Raw genomic sequence first — 16200 nt, 5'->3', positions numbered from 1 at the left:
AAGAGTATTGGTCAATTTAAGAACTTTCCTTAGTGTTTAGTTTCTTTGTAGACTGCTTCAGCCGATTTGGCCAAACCTTTGCCCACTTCAAAGCCAGCTTAATTGTGCCCTTATTTTGCCATTCAATTCAAACTGTTAAAGGATAAGAGGCACACATTTAGGAAGGTAACCACAAAGAAAATAATTTACAAAGAACCCCAGCACAGCTCTGATCAACACCTTTGGACGTATACTTTGTTAATGCGTTCTACTCGGTTGAGGTTTCACTGCACCTTTACCCACTATTTAGCCCAGATAGTTCACCAATTTATGTGCAGGGGAATTTTTCTCAGAGCTTTCTGTGAGCCCTCTGAATTTTAGTCTTGAATGCAAGGTTTCCTGTGGTTTTTGTTGTTGTTGCATCAATCGGTCAACATTATTCAGGTAACATCTCGAATATTCCTGGTGGGATCAGTGCATTTTATTCAGACATGTTGAAGTGGCTGGTACTCTCTCTTCAACTCAAGGGTCATTACCAAAAACTGGAACACTAATTTAAAAGTGACAAAGGGGAGCTTTCATCTCACTTGACTCCGTTGAATCTGCCAGTACCAATTTCTGTGATTTAGGTTAGTAATATAGAATGCTTCGTCCGCGCAGTCTAGCTTCTCAACCTCTAGATGCATTACTTATGCACCAAACATGAAACCCCCATAAATCGGCTGTTCTCCTGCCATTATAAACTGTTGGTTCCCATTCCTTATATAGAGGTTTGGGGGACTCACAGTGATTCCCATAACAGAACATTAACCACATAGCCCACGGCTTCAGAGTGCCAAAAGGACTACTAAATATTCACATAGAGGACATTTTCTGCCTGCAAACCAAATACTGAGTGGCCGCAAGGAAACAGCAGCCAACCCACACATCAAGCCACGCCAGTTGAAGCACTTTCATGGAAAGAGATCCCTCTTGACACAGCAGGAGGACACCTCTAAATTAGGAGTGTGTTTCTATTTTTGAGAAGGTGGAACCGGGGCTTTTGTTGATCCGGCAGACCTGCTGAGCCATCCGGCCTATTAGAAATGAGTCCCAGAATCTGTTAAATCTTATGACTCTTTGTGAGAAAATTCAGGAGACAGGATTTGTACAAGATACAGTACACAGGGAGAAAAATATAGAGGTGCTTTTTTCTTTTGGTAAATAAGGTCTGGTTGACAATGCTGGTCTTTCTTCATTCATTTTGTATATGAGGCTGCTCACCAACTGGTACAGCTCCTCGAATAAGCTCAAACATAATCTGTGTAGTAGATAGCAATATCAGCACATAGTCCCTGTAGTGGAATGTCTGAACAAGTGTGCCTTTGTCCCATTTGACCTTTAAAAGCTTGTGCATGTTACATTTTGGCCTGCAAGATGTCTTGGTTCAAAGATAGAGGCTGTAATAGACTTTCTTTAGATGATTCGTGAGACTCAATTATTTCTTCACCATGTTCACTATAGCTTGCAGTTGTTGACAGTGAGAACAAAAGTCCTCAGCTTTATGTACCTGTTGCCCCATTCCACTCTTTTCCTTTGTTCCCCGAAATTCCCTTGTATATTCCCCTGTTTGACTAGGTTTGAAGAATCTTAATTCTAAGAGACGTCCCCAAACTAAACATCTAGTGCTCCCCATGGCCACCTGCGATGACTATTAGGACAAAACAGGTCCTACACAGGCTACCCAACATCAATATTCTTGAATAGGAACTGTTAGAAATGGGATTTTTGGCAGGCTAGGGAATGTGCCAAAGCCTGGCAGAAATCACCCCCCTAGTCAGGATAAGGGAGTTACACTCCTTAAAATAAGCCCTGCTCACCCCCTTGGTAGCTTGGCATGAGCAGTCAGACTTATCTTAGAGGCAGTGTCTAAAGCATTTGCACATAACCAATAGTAATACAGTGTAAGCACTACAAAAGGACACCACACCAGTTCAGAAAATATCCAATATTTTTATATACTTAAGACAAGACCAAACACGATTTAAATCCACAATACAGTACTTCAAAATCTTCACTTATCAAAATATGCTTCAAAAATAGTTCCTTGTTGTCCATACCTCCGTCCGGGGTTATCATGGTGTCATGAGCAAACAAACCCACTTCAGGCTGACCGCGGCATCGGGGACAAGCTACGGTGTCTGGAAGACCCGCAAACAGTGCCTTTTAGAAATGCAGGGCATCGGCGACCTCTTGTTGAGCTTCCGAAAACATGGCGTCCACAGGCGTCAATTCCGGAGGTCGGTGCAGGAGTTGTCGGGGCCCTCGAAGTCACACGTGTTGCAGGTCGATCTCCTCTCTGATGGAGTCAGGAGCACTTGCGTCGTCAGGCATCGGGTGCTGCGGTGCGGTGTACAGTGCCCTCAGGTCATGGTGTGAGCAGCGGCTCGGTGGCGGCATCAGATGGCGTCATCGGTGAGACCACGTGCGAGATGAAGGCGGTGCTCGTCACGGTGCTGGCAGATCACGATGCTAGCAGCGCCATCGTCGTTGCTGCAGCCCTGTTGTCGGCTGATGAACTGGAGTCGATAGCGCTGGCGTCGGTAGGCCAAGGCTGCGGTGCTGGATAAGGGTGGTGCGTCATGTAACTTTATGAGCGGTGCCCTCAAACTACAGTGCAAGCAGCGGCGTCTATTTCAGCATGGAGCGTCGTCGTCGGGGATACCAAGGTGTCGTTGTGAAGCGGGGCGCTAGGGAGTGCGGTGCCCACAGGTCACAGGGCGAGCAGCGGCTCGGGGCAGCGCCAACAACGGTGAGACCGGCGTTGCGGCAGTGCCCTTTGAGGTGCCAAGGCATCGTCGTGAAGCTGTGCGGTGCCCTCGGTCATGGTGCGAGCAGCGGCTCGTGGTGGCATCAGCAAGCGCTGCCGATGAGACCAGGGTCACGGAGCGGCGGTGTCCTCTGAGGTGCCTTTAGGACACTGAGTCGTCAGCGCATCATAGACGTTGTTGGGTTGCTTTTCTTCTGTTGCATCACAAAACACACAGTCTCCAGTGTTGAGGGCCGAAGAGCTTGAAGTCTTTGTTGTTCCTGAGACTTCTTGAACAGGGGGCAAGCTCTACCTCAAGCCCTTGGAGAAACTCACAAAGTAGATTGCAGAAAGCTCAGTCCAGTCCTTTCACTGCCCAAGACAGAAACAGCCACTGTAGGGCAACAAAGCAAAGCACACAGCAAAGTGGTAGTCCCTCCTCACAGCTTCTCCAGCTCTTCTTATTGGCAGTCTTCTTGATCCAAAAGAGTTCTAAAGTTCAGGGGTCTGGGCCCCAGTATTTGTATCCAAAAATCCTTTGATCCTCTAGGAAGAGGGTGTTTGTGCCCATCCAGACCAGTTGTGCCTTCTGTGGTGTGATTTCCCATCAGGGGATGGATACGGCATTGTCAGAGGCAGACCTGGCCGTTTGAGGTGCAAGGAAATCTCCTCCCTCTTCCCCCATCGCAGCCCAGGTCTATTCAGGCCTTTCCTGACCTACCTAGACTATCGGAACCCACCCTTGCTTCCTAGCCATCTGTCATCCTAGCCATATGTCGCCCAAAACCCAGACATGCAATTCACATTCCAACAGAGGCACACGGGATGACTGAGCAAGTAAATACCTACTTCCTAAAAGTGGTATTTTCAAACAGAATGTAAAAATCACCTTTACTAAAAGATGCATCGTTAGATTCTGAATTCAGGCATACTAAATGTTATTTTCCTACCTATTTCCCAGGGCCAGTTATGTTTATAAGATATTATAAACAAACTTCCCATTCTGTCCTATGGGGAACAGGTAGCCTTGCAATAATGAAAAACAAAATAGGCTGTAATTCACTATCACAACATGCCACACACACCAGGGCATGTCCTGCCTCTCACATACACTGCATCCTGCCCACAGGGAGACCTTGGGCCTATCTTAGGGGTGACTAACATGTAGAAAAAGGAAGGTTTAGGGACTGGCAAGTGTGTGCACTGGCCAATTCGACATGGCAGTTACAAAATGCGCTCAGAGTCTGCAATGGCAGGTCTGAGTTACCTTTTTAGGGCTACTCATGTGGGTGGCACAATCAGTGCTAATGGGCCACTAGTAGCATTTGATTTACTGGCCCTGGCACACTTAGTGCCTTTTACTAGGGACTAACAAGTAAATCAAATACCCAAATCATGGAAACACTAATCCTTAACACAATTTACAGAGAGAGCATATGCACTTTAGCACTGATTAGAAGTGGTAAAGTGCCCAGAGTACTAAAACCAACACAAACAAGTCAGGAAAAAAATAGGAGGAAGAAGCAAAAAGTTTGGGGATAACCCTGCAAAAAGGGCCATTTCCAACCGGAACTCTCCTCACCGCTAACTTATTTCCGGGCTGGGCGCACCAAGGGTGATACTGATAAAGCGATCTCTGGTAAAAGGGATTTTTTTTTTATGAATGATTATGTTGACAGCACTAGAGCCTGCCTGTGCCACATCCCTCTTTAGGATCGAGAAAATATGCTCCAACCCTAGGAGTTTGAGTTTCAAACTGTGAAGATGCACACTACCTGTTCAGAAGTGGTCTGCTGCTCAACTTTTAAGGACTGAACATGCACATTCAAGTCCCTCTCTAGCATTTCGAAGACCTTCCTCTTGACTAGACCTGCAAGAAATCTGCTTTAGTACATTGAGGAAAAGGAGTATTTACTGGAGATGATTTAGGGCTTCTCGCTTTAGAAGGGTGTTAGACTTGGCTGTCTCTAGTTGGCGGAGGTATACACTTCTGACAAATAGGGACTCACCTCCTCTAGTCAGGGCAAGGGGGTCACACACTTAGATAACCCCTTTGGTAGCTTGGCAAAGCAGACAGGCTTATCTCAGGGGCAGTGCGTTAAGCATTTATGACCACATACAGTAATAAAGTGAATACACTACAAATGGACACAACACAGTAGTATTATAAAAATAAGGATTTTTATATAAGGCTTAGCACAAGACCAAATAACAACAAAAATATACCACAATCTTATAAATACTCTTGGAAGGAAAAATAATAGTTCAAGTGTAGTTTCTTCTTAGCACAAAGTCTTTAGTAACAAAAGCAACTCTTCTTCTTTAAATCACAGTTCTTGGCAACAATGTAACCCACACGGGAGCCACACGACGTCAAGGCAAAGTTAATCCAAAGGTTCGGCGTCGACCTCGAGGAGCGCTACGTCGAGCCCGGAGTCGCACAGACCCCCACAACACAGTACCTTGGAAAAGCGAAGCACACGATGATCAGCGGCGTCGAGATGTCCGGCGTCGCGTCTTCGGCGTCGATCGGGCCTCGGAGTCGGGGCGACCTGCAGTGGCGTCGACAGATGTCAGGCAGGAGCAGCGCTCCTGAGGCGAAGCAGGATACGGTGGCATCGTCGATGTCGATGATGATGCTGCAAAAGTGAGCAGCGCTCACGGCGTCGAGAGGGCTCGAAGTCGATGCGATCAGCAGCGGTGCAGACACTGGGTCACTTGGAGCTGGAGCCGAACTCGCTACTCACTGGCGTTGCTGCTGGCGTCGATCGGGCCCGGCGGCCGGCGTCGAGGAAGCGGGACACTGGAGCCGTTACTCAAAATATCGAGCTGGATTCGGCGGCGTCCGTCGGCGTCGAGATTGCTGGTTTCTTTCAGGGGTGCTGGACTTTCAGGTTCCAGCAACAAGCACTTTTAGCAGATGAAGTCCTTTAGCCCTGTGACTTCAACAGGAGGCTGGCACTCTTCCAGCCCTTGGAGATTTTCTACAGCAAAGCTTGAGAGTACACACTCAGTTCCTCTCTCGTGGTTCCTTGGCAAAAATAAAGAAGCAACTGCAGGATTCCCCCCTGCAAACAGCACACTGGCAGAAGGGGTAGGCAAGTCCTTGGATCAGCAGGCTTCTTGTCCTTGGTTCAGGTTTCCTTGTCAGAAGTGATCTAAATTCTTGGTTCAGGGGTCCTTCCCTTATATCCCTTTTTGGCTTTGATCCCTTTGTCCATGCAGGGGAATTTCCCCACATCCTGGGTTTGTTGTGGGAGTAGCCAGGCAGAGGCACCTGGCCTATTCACTGTGCAGGGCTGGGTCATCAGACGCCCAGCAGGAGGTGGAGCCAGCATTGTCACTGGCAGGAGCAGAGCTATCTGCCTCCTGGTAGGAGGTGGGGCCAGGATCGTCCCTGGCAGGCACAGAGCCATCAGTCGCCTGGCAGGATGTGGAGCCAGCATTGTGTCAGGCAGGGCAGGCTATCAGGAGCTACTCCTCCCCTACTCTCAATGCAAATGTCCCACTCATCCCACACTGACTCATTCAGACCTCTGGAGCCACCCAGCTCCTGTCACACACACACCAAACCAGCAGAAACCAGAAATAGTTAGACAAGAAAGTAGCCACTTTCTAAAAATGCTATTTTCAAACCCAGAGTCCAAAAACCATCCACACCAACGGATGCGTGATTAAACCCCGAGTTTAGGGATACCAAACTCGACATTGCACCATGCTCCCCGAGCCAGCTAGGATTATAGCATTAATAATCCTGGCAGCCCATTCTAACTCATGGAGAGCAGGTTAACTTACAATAGTGAAAAACTAATATGGCTGTAATTCACTATTATGACATGCCAACTTGGTCAGGCTTGTACTACCTTATGCTTACAATGCACCCTGCCCTCAGGCCTACCATAGGGGTGACTAACATGAAGTTAAGGGAAAGTTTGGGGACTGGCAAGTAGGTATACTTGTAAATGTAAATGTAAATGTGGGTGTACTTGTAAAGCGCACTGTGACTCCAAGGAGTATCCTGGCTCTGAAGACCGCTGGGGAACCCGTCCTGGTTTTCCCTGTGAGATGGTCCCTTTCTGGGTATCTCCAAGGTGAAACCAGGCATCCCCGGCGTTTGTGGGGGGCCGTTGTAGAGATGACGCAAGCTTAATGCCCAGAGTTGCCGAGTGTGTTCCCTGGTTAGAGTAGGCACCGAGGCGAGAATTATCGAGTCCGTTTGACCCTGGTCCACGACCCTGCCGCGTCGGGGATTGAACCCTGGTCCCGGGCCGTTCTCTGCTTACGGGTCTGCCGCCTCTAACCAGTGAGCCACACCACTCTACTTGCACAGTCAGCGTGGCAGTACCAGACTGCCCGTAGGTCTAGCAATGGCAGACCTGTAGATATACTTTTACTAGGCCGTTCTTGTGGGTTGCACAACAGGTGCTGCAAGCCCACGAGCAGCATTTGTATTTACAAGCCCTGGCACTCCTGGTGCACTAGACTAGGGACTGACAGTAAACCAAATAAGCCAAACATGGAATTCAATCAATACAGCAATTTTACATAGGGAGCACTTGCACTGTGGCACTGATCAGCAGTGGCACAGTGCCCAAAGCAATATACCAGCAAAAACATCGTAAACAGAGGAGGCAAACAGAAAAAAATGGAGGAGAGACTCAAGCCAATGATGTCAGGTCTAACAAAGGGCTACCAGGATGTCGCATGGTGAAGGTGAAAACCAACACAATGGTAAAAACATATTTTGTTCCTTTTTAGATAGCCTTTCACCCACACTCATTATGTCCAGGATCACAGTTCTGTACTTTTTTTTAAATGCTCGGCGTACAGTAGACTAAACAAAATTAAAGTACACTTATGTAGAGTCACAGATTTTGAAAATAAAAAACTGGAACATTCCACAAGCATAGAAGTAGGACTACAAATTTGAATTGATGGAGGTGGCCAGAATGGCTTAATTGACAGGGCTTGCCAACACTAAAAGGAGGCAGTAAATGAAACAATACTTTTATACATTGTAACACCTGTGTTAAACTTAAATTGCTTTCTGTTAAAGGCTGCCAATTAGCCTTGTACTGGAACTCATGAAAACTTGCCTTCCTCTCTCCCTCACTGAAAAACTGATTTGACGTGTCCTAAATGTACCAAATCTTTCAGGCCAAATGGTGTTGTACGGATCCTACTAATTAGGTAGGATTGTGCTTGTGGACAACATAAACATCAAATTATGGGGCCTGAGTCCACTCATATAATCAGAGTACGTTGGTTCAATTCCTGACTAGCACATTGTGCACCATCTGGACCCCTAACCTGACAGGGTACTGGATGGTGTTTGCAACCTCAGAACATGACCACTTTAATTCCCCAAGGAATCATTTCTACCATTTCATTATTACTCAGGCATGTCCAATGGGATATACAAAAATTGGCATTTCAACATTCATTAAAGCAATTGGATTCTTGTGCAAAGAACATGAGCTGCAATTATTAGTAGGATGAAACAAAGCACTGTAACCAGCATTAAAGGAATGGTAATAAAGATGAATAAATCGGCCATTATAACTTTGCAGTGATTATATGAACATTTATCATAATGATATTCCAATTTAACAATACCTATACTATAGACAGCAAAGCGAGAATGCATTTTGTTCCGATCACTTGGAGCAACCTAACTCCCCATTACCTGTGTGTGATGTATCAGCAAGCCAGTTTGGTGTAGAACAGGCTGCTGTCCTTTGCAGCATAGGAATTGGAGTCCGCAGGGCTGGATCTCAGTCATGCGTAAACATTCCAGGGTAATCCATCAAAGTGCTCCTCAGAGGAACTTGGCTCAGAAGCAGTTCATATAATACAAACCAGGTTTCATTCTCCCTGTATCAGAGGTTCAATGCTGATGTGTGTGTTTGTCTTTCTGATTCAGAGCTGTCTCCAAACGGACAACAAAATGCAAGGGCAGAATGCTTAGTCTTCTAGTTGCCTTGAGCAGAGTGTACAAGTGTCATGATAAAATGCTTATAAAGAAATGCAGTGGCAAAAAAAACACTTTCTGATTATGTTATCTTGTTTATGCAAAGCATGTAAAAAGTCACACTCGATGTAGATTTTAAATGTGTAAGTCAAGATGGACGCTTTAATGCAAAAGCCCTGTTGAACTCCACAACAATGGTTAAATTAGCATTGGCAAAGCCAATAGGTCTTTGCAATACCCGAGCTATTATTCTTGTCAATGTGAATGTCTGAGCCGTGTTGTCTAGCAACATATCTGCCATTCCGCATGGCTAAAAGTCATTAAAAATAGCACAGTGATGTGTCCAGCGCAGGCCACATCATATCGCTTTTTTGAATGTGAAGGCGGGAGGACAATGAACTGAACATGGGGTCCAAAAAAGACCCTGCATCGGTTGAATATTCCTGTGATTCTTGGCAACCCACTTAAACTTCCCCCGCCTATGACAATGTATGTATTATTGTGTAATGGAACTGGTGAGCACGTAAAGCAGTCCAATACCTTTGGATTGTGTTTGTGCTATGGAAAACCACAAGGCATTTTATTTATTTTTTAAAGGCAGCAGCGACGAAGGAGGTAGTGGGGTAATGGGTGAGGCAGGAGGCTATGGGGAGACAGGCAAGCAATGACGTGAGAGAGCGGGTGGAAGCAACAATGAAGGGGAAAACAAAATAAACAAGATATCACACATAAGCAGGAACTGAAAATATCACACATAAGTGGAATACACTCACAAAAAGTCCTAAATAAGCAGCATGCGAATGCATTGTGTAGCTACCTCTATGTTTTAATGGATGCAGTGGTGACATAAAATTGCTCTGCAAAATGAATCTTTGTCAATAAATGTACATGTACACTTTAGTTAATAAACAGACAGGCCAAATTAATGTGCACTAAGCAATGTGTCTGTTACTTCAGTAGACCATAGAGCAACTCTATCAAGGAAGTGAAACCGATTGGACTTAACGAAGAATTATCTAACAGCCCACAAGTAAAGCATAACACGGTTGCTATTTAGTGCCTCTGGGTATTTCTATCGCTCAAATACACACTTGCATTGAAAAACAATGAGCTACTCGTGTATTTACAGCGGTGAAATTATTCAGGAACCTGAGCGCATGCATCTACGTAAATGTATGTTTTACGGTAAAGCAACATGCATGCTTTAGTATGTCAAGCACAGAGCAGCATGGTCAGTGACTGGCTGCCGCCCCCTCCCTATGAAACCACACCAACCCCAGGACACATGGACATGAGACCTGGATATCTTTGGAAGGCGGGGGGCAAAACCCCCAGGCCGTATTTATTAAGATATAAAACAATACATTTTTAATTTCACGATAAACAATTTATACAAAATCAGCAGGACATTAGATACAATATTGTCAACAGGTGTGAGAGACTAGCCTTAACAAAACTCTAATACAAGTTGTTTCCTAACCGAATCTAACATCCTCATCTGAATTTTGTATACCAACATTTCTGGCCATATGGCAAGGTCGCTAACCGGTGTCAGGTCCTACTAGCTGCGCCTCCCCTAAAGATGTGCGCATGCATAGCCGAGCCCGGTAATTACTCGGTCCACGCTGTGAACTCCATTTACCCACTAAAGGAGGGCCCTTACTCTGCGCCATACGCTGACGTCATGAGTACGAGCCCGGGGTGGCTACCAGCCTAAGGAAAGCGTGACTACTCCCCAACCCGCGCCCCTTTGAAGCACCAGTTACCTTGCCCCTGAAGTTCTAGGAGGGGCCATTGACCCCTTCCCCTTGGCGGGAACCTCCTAGGATGATGCCCGCCCCCTCAGACCTTAAAATAGCTGCTCACCGGTCATGACCTTACCGCATGCCCTATTCCTAATAAATACGACGACCTGTGAAAAAAAAAATCTAAAGGACAGCTACACTGACTAAATCATACATTATGACATGACAATGCAAAGCTACAATGGGAAAAAAGGTCCTAAAAACAATTGCAACATCAATATCATATATCCGTACCAGTATCTAAACGGGAAAAAAGGGCCTAAGAGAAACATCGCCAGCAATAAACACAAACCAATACCAAATTTCTACACAGGGAAAAAGGGGCCTAAATCAAAACATCATTAGCAAATTACACACTACATCAGAATCATAATGCAAATAAACTGCGTTGTTCCAGGGATGGTGGGTGGGAAAAACAAGAAGCCCCGAGCGCGGGGCACAACTGGTGTGGGGGAGCGTCCAGGCAACAAGGGGGTCACCTGGGCGCTCCCCGCTTCTTTATTTCCGAGGGGCGTGGGAGGGGGCGGCACGCCCCCTCACCCTGCCCCACCGCAGCCCGCCCCTCCGACCCGGATGTCGACTTGATGACATCCGGGTCAGAGAGGGCGCCCGCCAATCGGTGGTGGGGCGCGCCTCCCCCGACGTCATCACTGGACGCCGGGAGGACACGCCCCACCACCGAGAGGCACTAGGGGAGGGGGCGGTTGCCGCACCGCCATGCGGGCGGGGGGGGCCAAGAGCCCCCCCTTTTCACATGGTCAGTGACCGGCTGCCGCCCCTTCCCTATGAAACCACACCAACCCCAGGACACATGGACATGAGACCTGGATATCTTTGGAAGGCGGGGGGCAAAACCCCCCGGCCGTATTTATTAAGATATAAAACAATACATTTTTAATTTCACGATAAACAATTTATTCAAAATCAGCAGGACATTAGATACAGTATTGTCAACAGGTGTGAGAGACTAGCCTTAACAAAACTCTAATACAAGTTGTTTCCTAACCGAATCTAACATCCTCATCTGAATTTTGTATACTGACATTTCTGGCCATATGGCAAGGTCGCTAACCGGTGTCAGGTCCTACTAGCTGCGCCTCCCCTAAAGATGTGCGCATGCGTAGCCGAGCACGGTAATTACTCAGTCCACGCCGTGAACTCCATTTACCCACTAAAGGAGGGCCCTTACTCCGCGCCATATGCTGACGTCATGAGTATGCGCGCGGGGTGGCTATCAGCCTAAGGAAAGCGTGACTACTCCCCAACCCGCGCCCCTTTGAAGCACCAGTTACCTTGCCCCTGAAGTTCTAGGAGGGGCCATTGACCCCTCCCCCTGGGCGGGAACCTCCTAGGATGATGCCCGCCCCTCAGACCTTAAAATAGCTGCTCACTGGTCAGGACCTTACCGCCACAGGCCAGCATTGTTACCCGACGATCTGGCCTCCCCCATCCTAGACCTAAACCAGGAGCTTACCTCGCAAATCCCTCTAACCAGGCCCATACATTATTAGACCACAAGACATTCCCTGCCTCAGTCAAGTGAACCCCGTCCCCCAGGTAAAACTGCTCGCCCCAGATACACCCATGTGGAATCGTCTGCCACCGGGGGCTCGAAATAACTTGTCCAACTGTGTGTTGATCCTCTTTACCGAGTGATTCAACGCCCTGACCGAGTCCCCCCCTCGCCACTGCCACCGAGGGATAAGTTGCGACCAAACTACCGTGCAACCCGGGCATGTCTTGGCCACCCACCCCGCAGTGGAGATGATCTCCTCAATAAGGATGCGCCTACCCAGTTTGGCCAAATCATTCTCCCCCAGGTGAAGTATCACCACTGACGGGGGGCGGGTAGCTGAGCTAAGAGATCCTGAAAGAAGTTCCTGAACTGTCTGAGGCATAGACCCCCTCTCCCAATAAATGAGATAGAAAACCCCTTTTGCGCAGCCCTATTCTTACGTTCACCTGAAAGAAAAACATGTTCAGCACGCCTTACATAAGAGTGGCCCACAATCCAAGTCACCAATGTCCTATGTTCTTCTTGTCGCTTGAGTTGAGATGATGTAGGTTGTTGACGCAGGGTGGCGAGTTCCTCCCCTGCGTCACAGGTTTGAGAAACTGCAAGAAACCAGAAAAATACCAAGCGTGAGCACCATATCCTGTTACAACATGTCAACCCGTACATATCGTTTGTAACACTGGGAGGACCATCTCCCAATTCTCCTCAAATTCTTCACTGGGAGTCCCCTTACCGCTGCTTCAGTTGCCGCCCCAATACTAAAGGAGTGGGTACCAAATTCCTTGGGATGAAAGCCTGCCTGCCCGACCGCCAGCGCCAAGACTCTCCTAAACTGGTACCTGGTCAATGGTGTACCATCGGCATGACAAAACAGTGCACCCCCGCCGTGCCCACTCGCTGTCTGTGGAAGCCTTCCACGTGAAAAACAGGGCAGCAAGGGTTGGCCCGGGCCCGGTGGAGCACTATGGTATGACCCCGAGATTCCTGATCAGTTTTAGATCTCTGAATTGTCACCCACATAGTATCCTCTCTGATCTTTACACAGGCCCATTGTAGGCGCCCTGTTTATCTCCTTTTGACGCTGCTACCAACTCGCCAATTCTCAGGGCCCCATAGAAAGCAAGTGCAAATGCTGCCTTGAAGAGCAGTACCTCCCACGTTGAGCTACAGACCCTATGAAGTGCCGACAATAAGGCTGTCAGCTGCACTAGCCCTATCGGCCTCCTTGTATCCGCAGAGTGACCCTGTAAAGGGCGCCAACCCCTCAAGGCCTTGCGTACCATAAAGGTGTTAGTGGGATCTCGCATGCCCTTGGCCTGCGCGAAGAATGAGACAGCTGGCCTATGCCTGCTCGCAGTCGCCACTGAGCGCCCTTCCTTGTGCATTAGTTCCAGGTACGCCACGAAACTGTCCTCATGTGCCCACCTAACCTCCCATTCCTGCCCCAAGAAAGTACGGTAAGACAAAAACGCCCCTTCGTAAGCTGTCTTGGTCCTGGGGGCTAGGCTAGCAACCACGAGGTCCTGTAACCTGGGGCACCAATCTGCCAAAGTGCTGCCGGGAAATGCCCTGGCGAGGGGTCTGCTGCAGGAAGCTGTTCCCTGAATACCTGCATTTTAAAGCGAGAAAGGGAGTCAGCTGCATTGTTGAGGATGCCTGGGACATGCTTGGCTCTGAAAACCACATTCCATTTGAAGCACTGTAATACAATCTCCTCTATCAGGCGCAGTATGAAAGGACAGCACGCCCCCTGTTGGTTTATACATTCCACAACTGTCATGTTATCCGACCAGAACACCACTGACTGATTACAGAGGTGTTCCGGCCAGACCTTCAATGCTACCCATATTGGGAACAGTTCCAGGAAGCCAATGTTGGCGGTCAGACCCCAGGACCTCCATTCTTCGGGCCACCGCTGGGCGACCCATTTGGTCCCCAGGATGGCGCCAAAACCCACACTACCAGCAGCGTCTGTCCATAAACCCAACTCTGCTGACGTGGCGGGGGGCCCGACCACACTACCCTGCCATTAAAGCCCTCCAGGAATGCCATCCATATAAGCATATCCTGGCGAGCCTCAGATGACAACCTAGTGCGGTGGTGCCTCTCCCGTAGTCCTTTCATAGCCTGGGCAATAGAGCGTGAGAATGGACGCGCCATTGGAATGACCCGCAGTGCAAAGTTCAATTGACCCACCACCTCCTGGAGCTGTTGCAATGAGACCTTGTCCTTTAGTAGGCATTGCTGTAGGGCTGCCCTAAATCTAGATACTTTGTCCCTGGGCAACCTGAAGCATCCCTGCACTGAGTCTATTTCAATAGCAAGGACTTCCATGCAGGTGGACGGGCCCACCGTCTTCCCTGGTGCCAGCCGGACCCCAAAAGCCCGCATGAGCGCGCAAAATTCCTGCAATGCTCAAGCACACTCCTGAGAGCCCGCCGTACCTAGAAAAAGGAAATCGTCCAGATAATGCATGACCTGCTGGTGGCCCGTCGCCTGTCTCATGACCCACTCTAAGAATGAACCAAAGGTCTCAAAGTAAGCAGATGATATGGAACAACCCATGGGCATGCATTTATCCATGTAAAATTTGCCTTCAAAAGTGAAACCCAGGAGGTGGTGGTCCAAGGGATGGACTGGGAGGAGGCAGAAAGCAGATTCAATGTCCGATTTTGCCATCAGTGCCCCTGGCCTCAGTACTCGCAATAAGTCAACAGCCTGGTCAAAAGAAGCATACTTTACACTGCAAATACCTTCATCAATCGCGTCATTCAAAGACGCCCCTCTTGGTGCCGACAGGTTGTGGATCAGTCTAAACTGGCCTTTCTCTTTTTTGGGAACTACACCCAGCGGCGAACACACAAAGTTGGGGACAGGCACATCATGGAAAGGGCCAGCTATCCTGCCCAGGGACAGTTCCTTCCTAATCTTAGCAGCAACCACTGCAGAATTATGTTTCACCGACAGTTGGTTCCTGCAATGTGCGCTGCCCGTGTACCCCTCAGCCGGGATCCTAAAACCCTGGGAGAAACCTTCCTGAAGTAGGGTGGCTGCTGTGTGGTCCGGGTATCTATTCAACCATGGTATCATTGCCAAGACGTCAATTGGCGTGGGACCACCCAAGTTGTCCACACTACTCTGGCTTTCCCCTCCCCCTCTGACCGTGATTGACGTTCTTGGACCTGCAAGTTAACTCGGGCGGGAGGGGTGACCGCAGATTGCACAAGCATGTCTAAATCTACAGGTGCCCGGCGCCCTCGTGCAGGAGTGCTTATTGAAATCCCAGCATACCCCCTTTCGCTCTGACCCCCCTTGCCTATTCTTCCCCGGGACCTCACTCCCCTGGGCTGACCGAAAGGGCTGCTGGGGCCTGGCGGAGAACACCCTGACTGCACTGGTGGACTGAGATGGGGCAGTGTTCCCTGAGAACTGCTTATGCCAGCACACTCCTGAGAGCCCGCCGCACCTAGAAAAAGGAAATCGTCCAGATAAATGCATGACCTGCTGGTGGCCAGTCGCCTGTCTCATGACCCACTCTAAGAATGAACTAAAGGTCTCAAAGTAAGCAGATGATATGGAGCAACCCATGGGCATGCATTTATCCATGTAAAATTTGCCTTCAAAAGTGAAACCCAGGAGGTGGTGGTCCAAGGGATGGACTGGGACGAGGCAGAAAGCAGATTCAATGTCCGATTTTGCCATCAGTGCCCCTGGCCCCAGTACTCGCAATAAGTCAACAGCCTGGTCAAAAGCAGCATACTTTACACTGCAAATACCTTCATCAATCGCGTCATTCAAAGACGCCCCTCTTGGTGCCGACAGGTTGTGGATCAGTCTAAAGTGGCCTTTCTCTTTTTTGGGAACTACACCCAGCGGCCAACACACAAAGTTGGGGACAGGCACATCAAGGAAAGGGCCAGCTATCCTGCCCAGGGACAGTTCCTTCCTAATCTTAGCAGCAACCACTGCAGAATTATGTTTCACCGACAGTTGGTTCCTGCAATGTGCGCTGCCCGTGTACCCCTCAGCCGGGATCCTAAAACCCTGGGAGAAACCTTCCTGAAGTAGGGTGGCTGCTGTGTGGTCCGGGTATCTATTCAACCATGGTATCATTGCCAAGACGTCAATTGGCGTGGGACCA

Source organism: Lissotriton vulgaris, chromosome 11 (assembly GCF_964263255.1).
Source record: "Lissotriton vulgaris chromosome 11, aLisVul1.2, whole genome shotgun sequence".
Classification (NCBI taxonomy): Eukaryota; Metazoa; Chordata; class Amphibia; order Caudata; family Salamandridae; genus Lissotriton; species Lissotriton vulgaris.
This window is presented reverse-complemented; position numbering follows the sequence as displayed.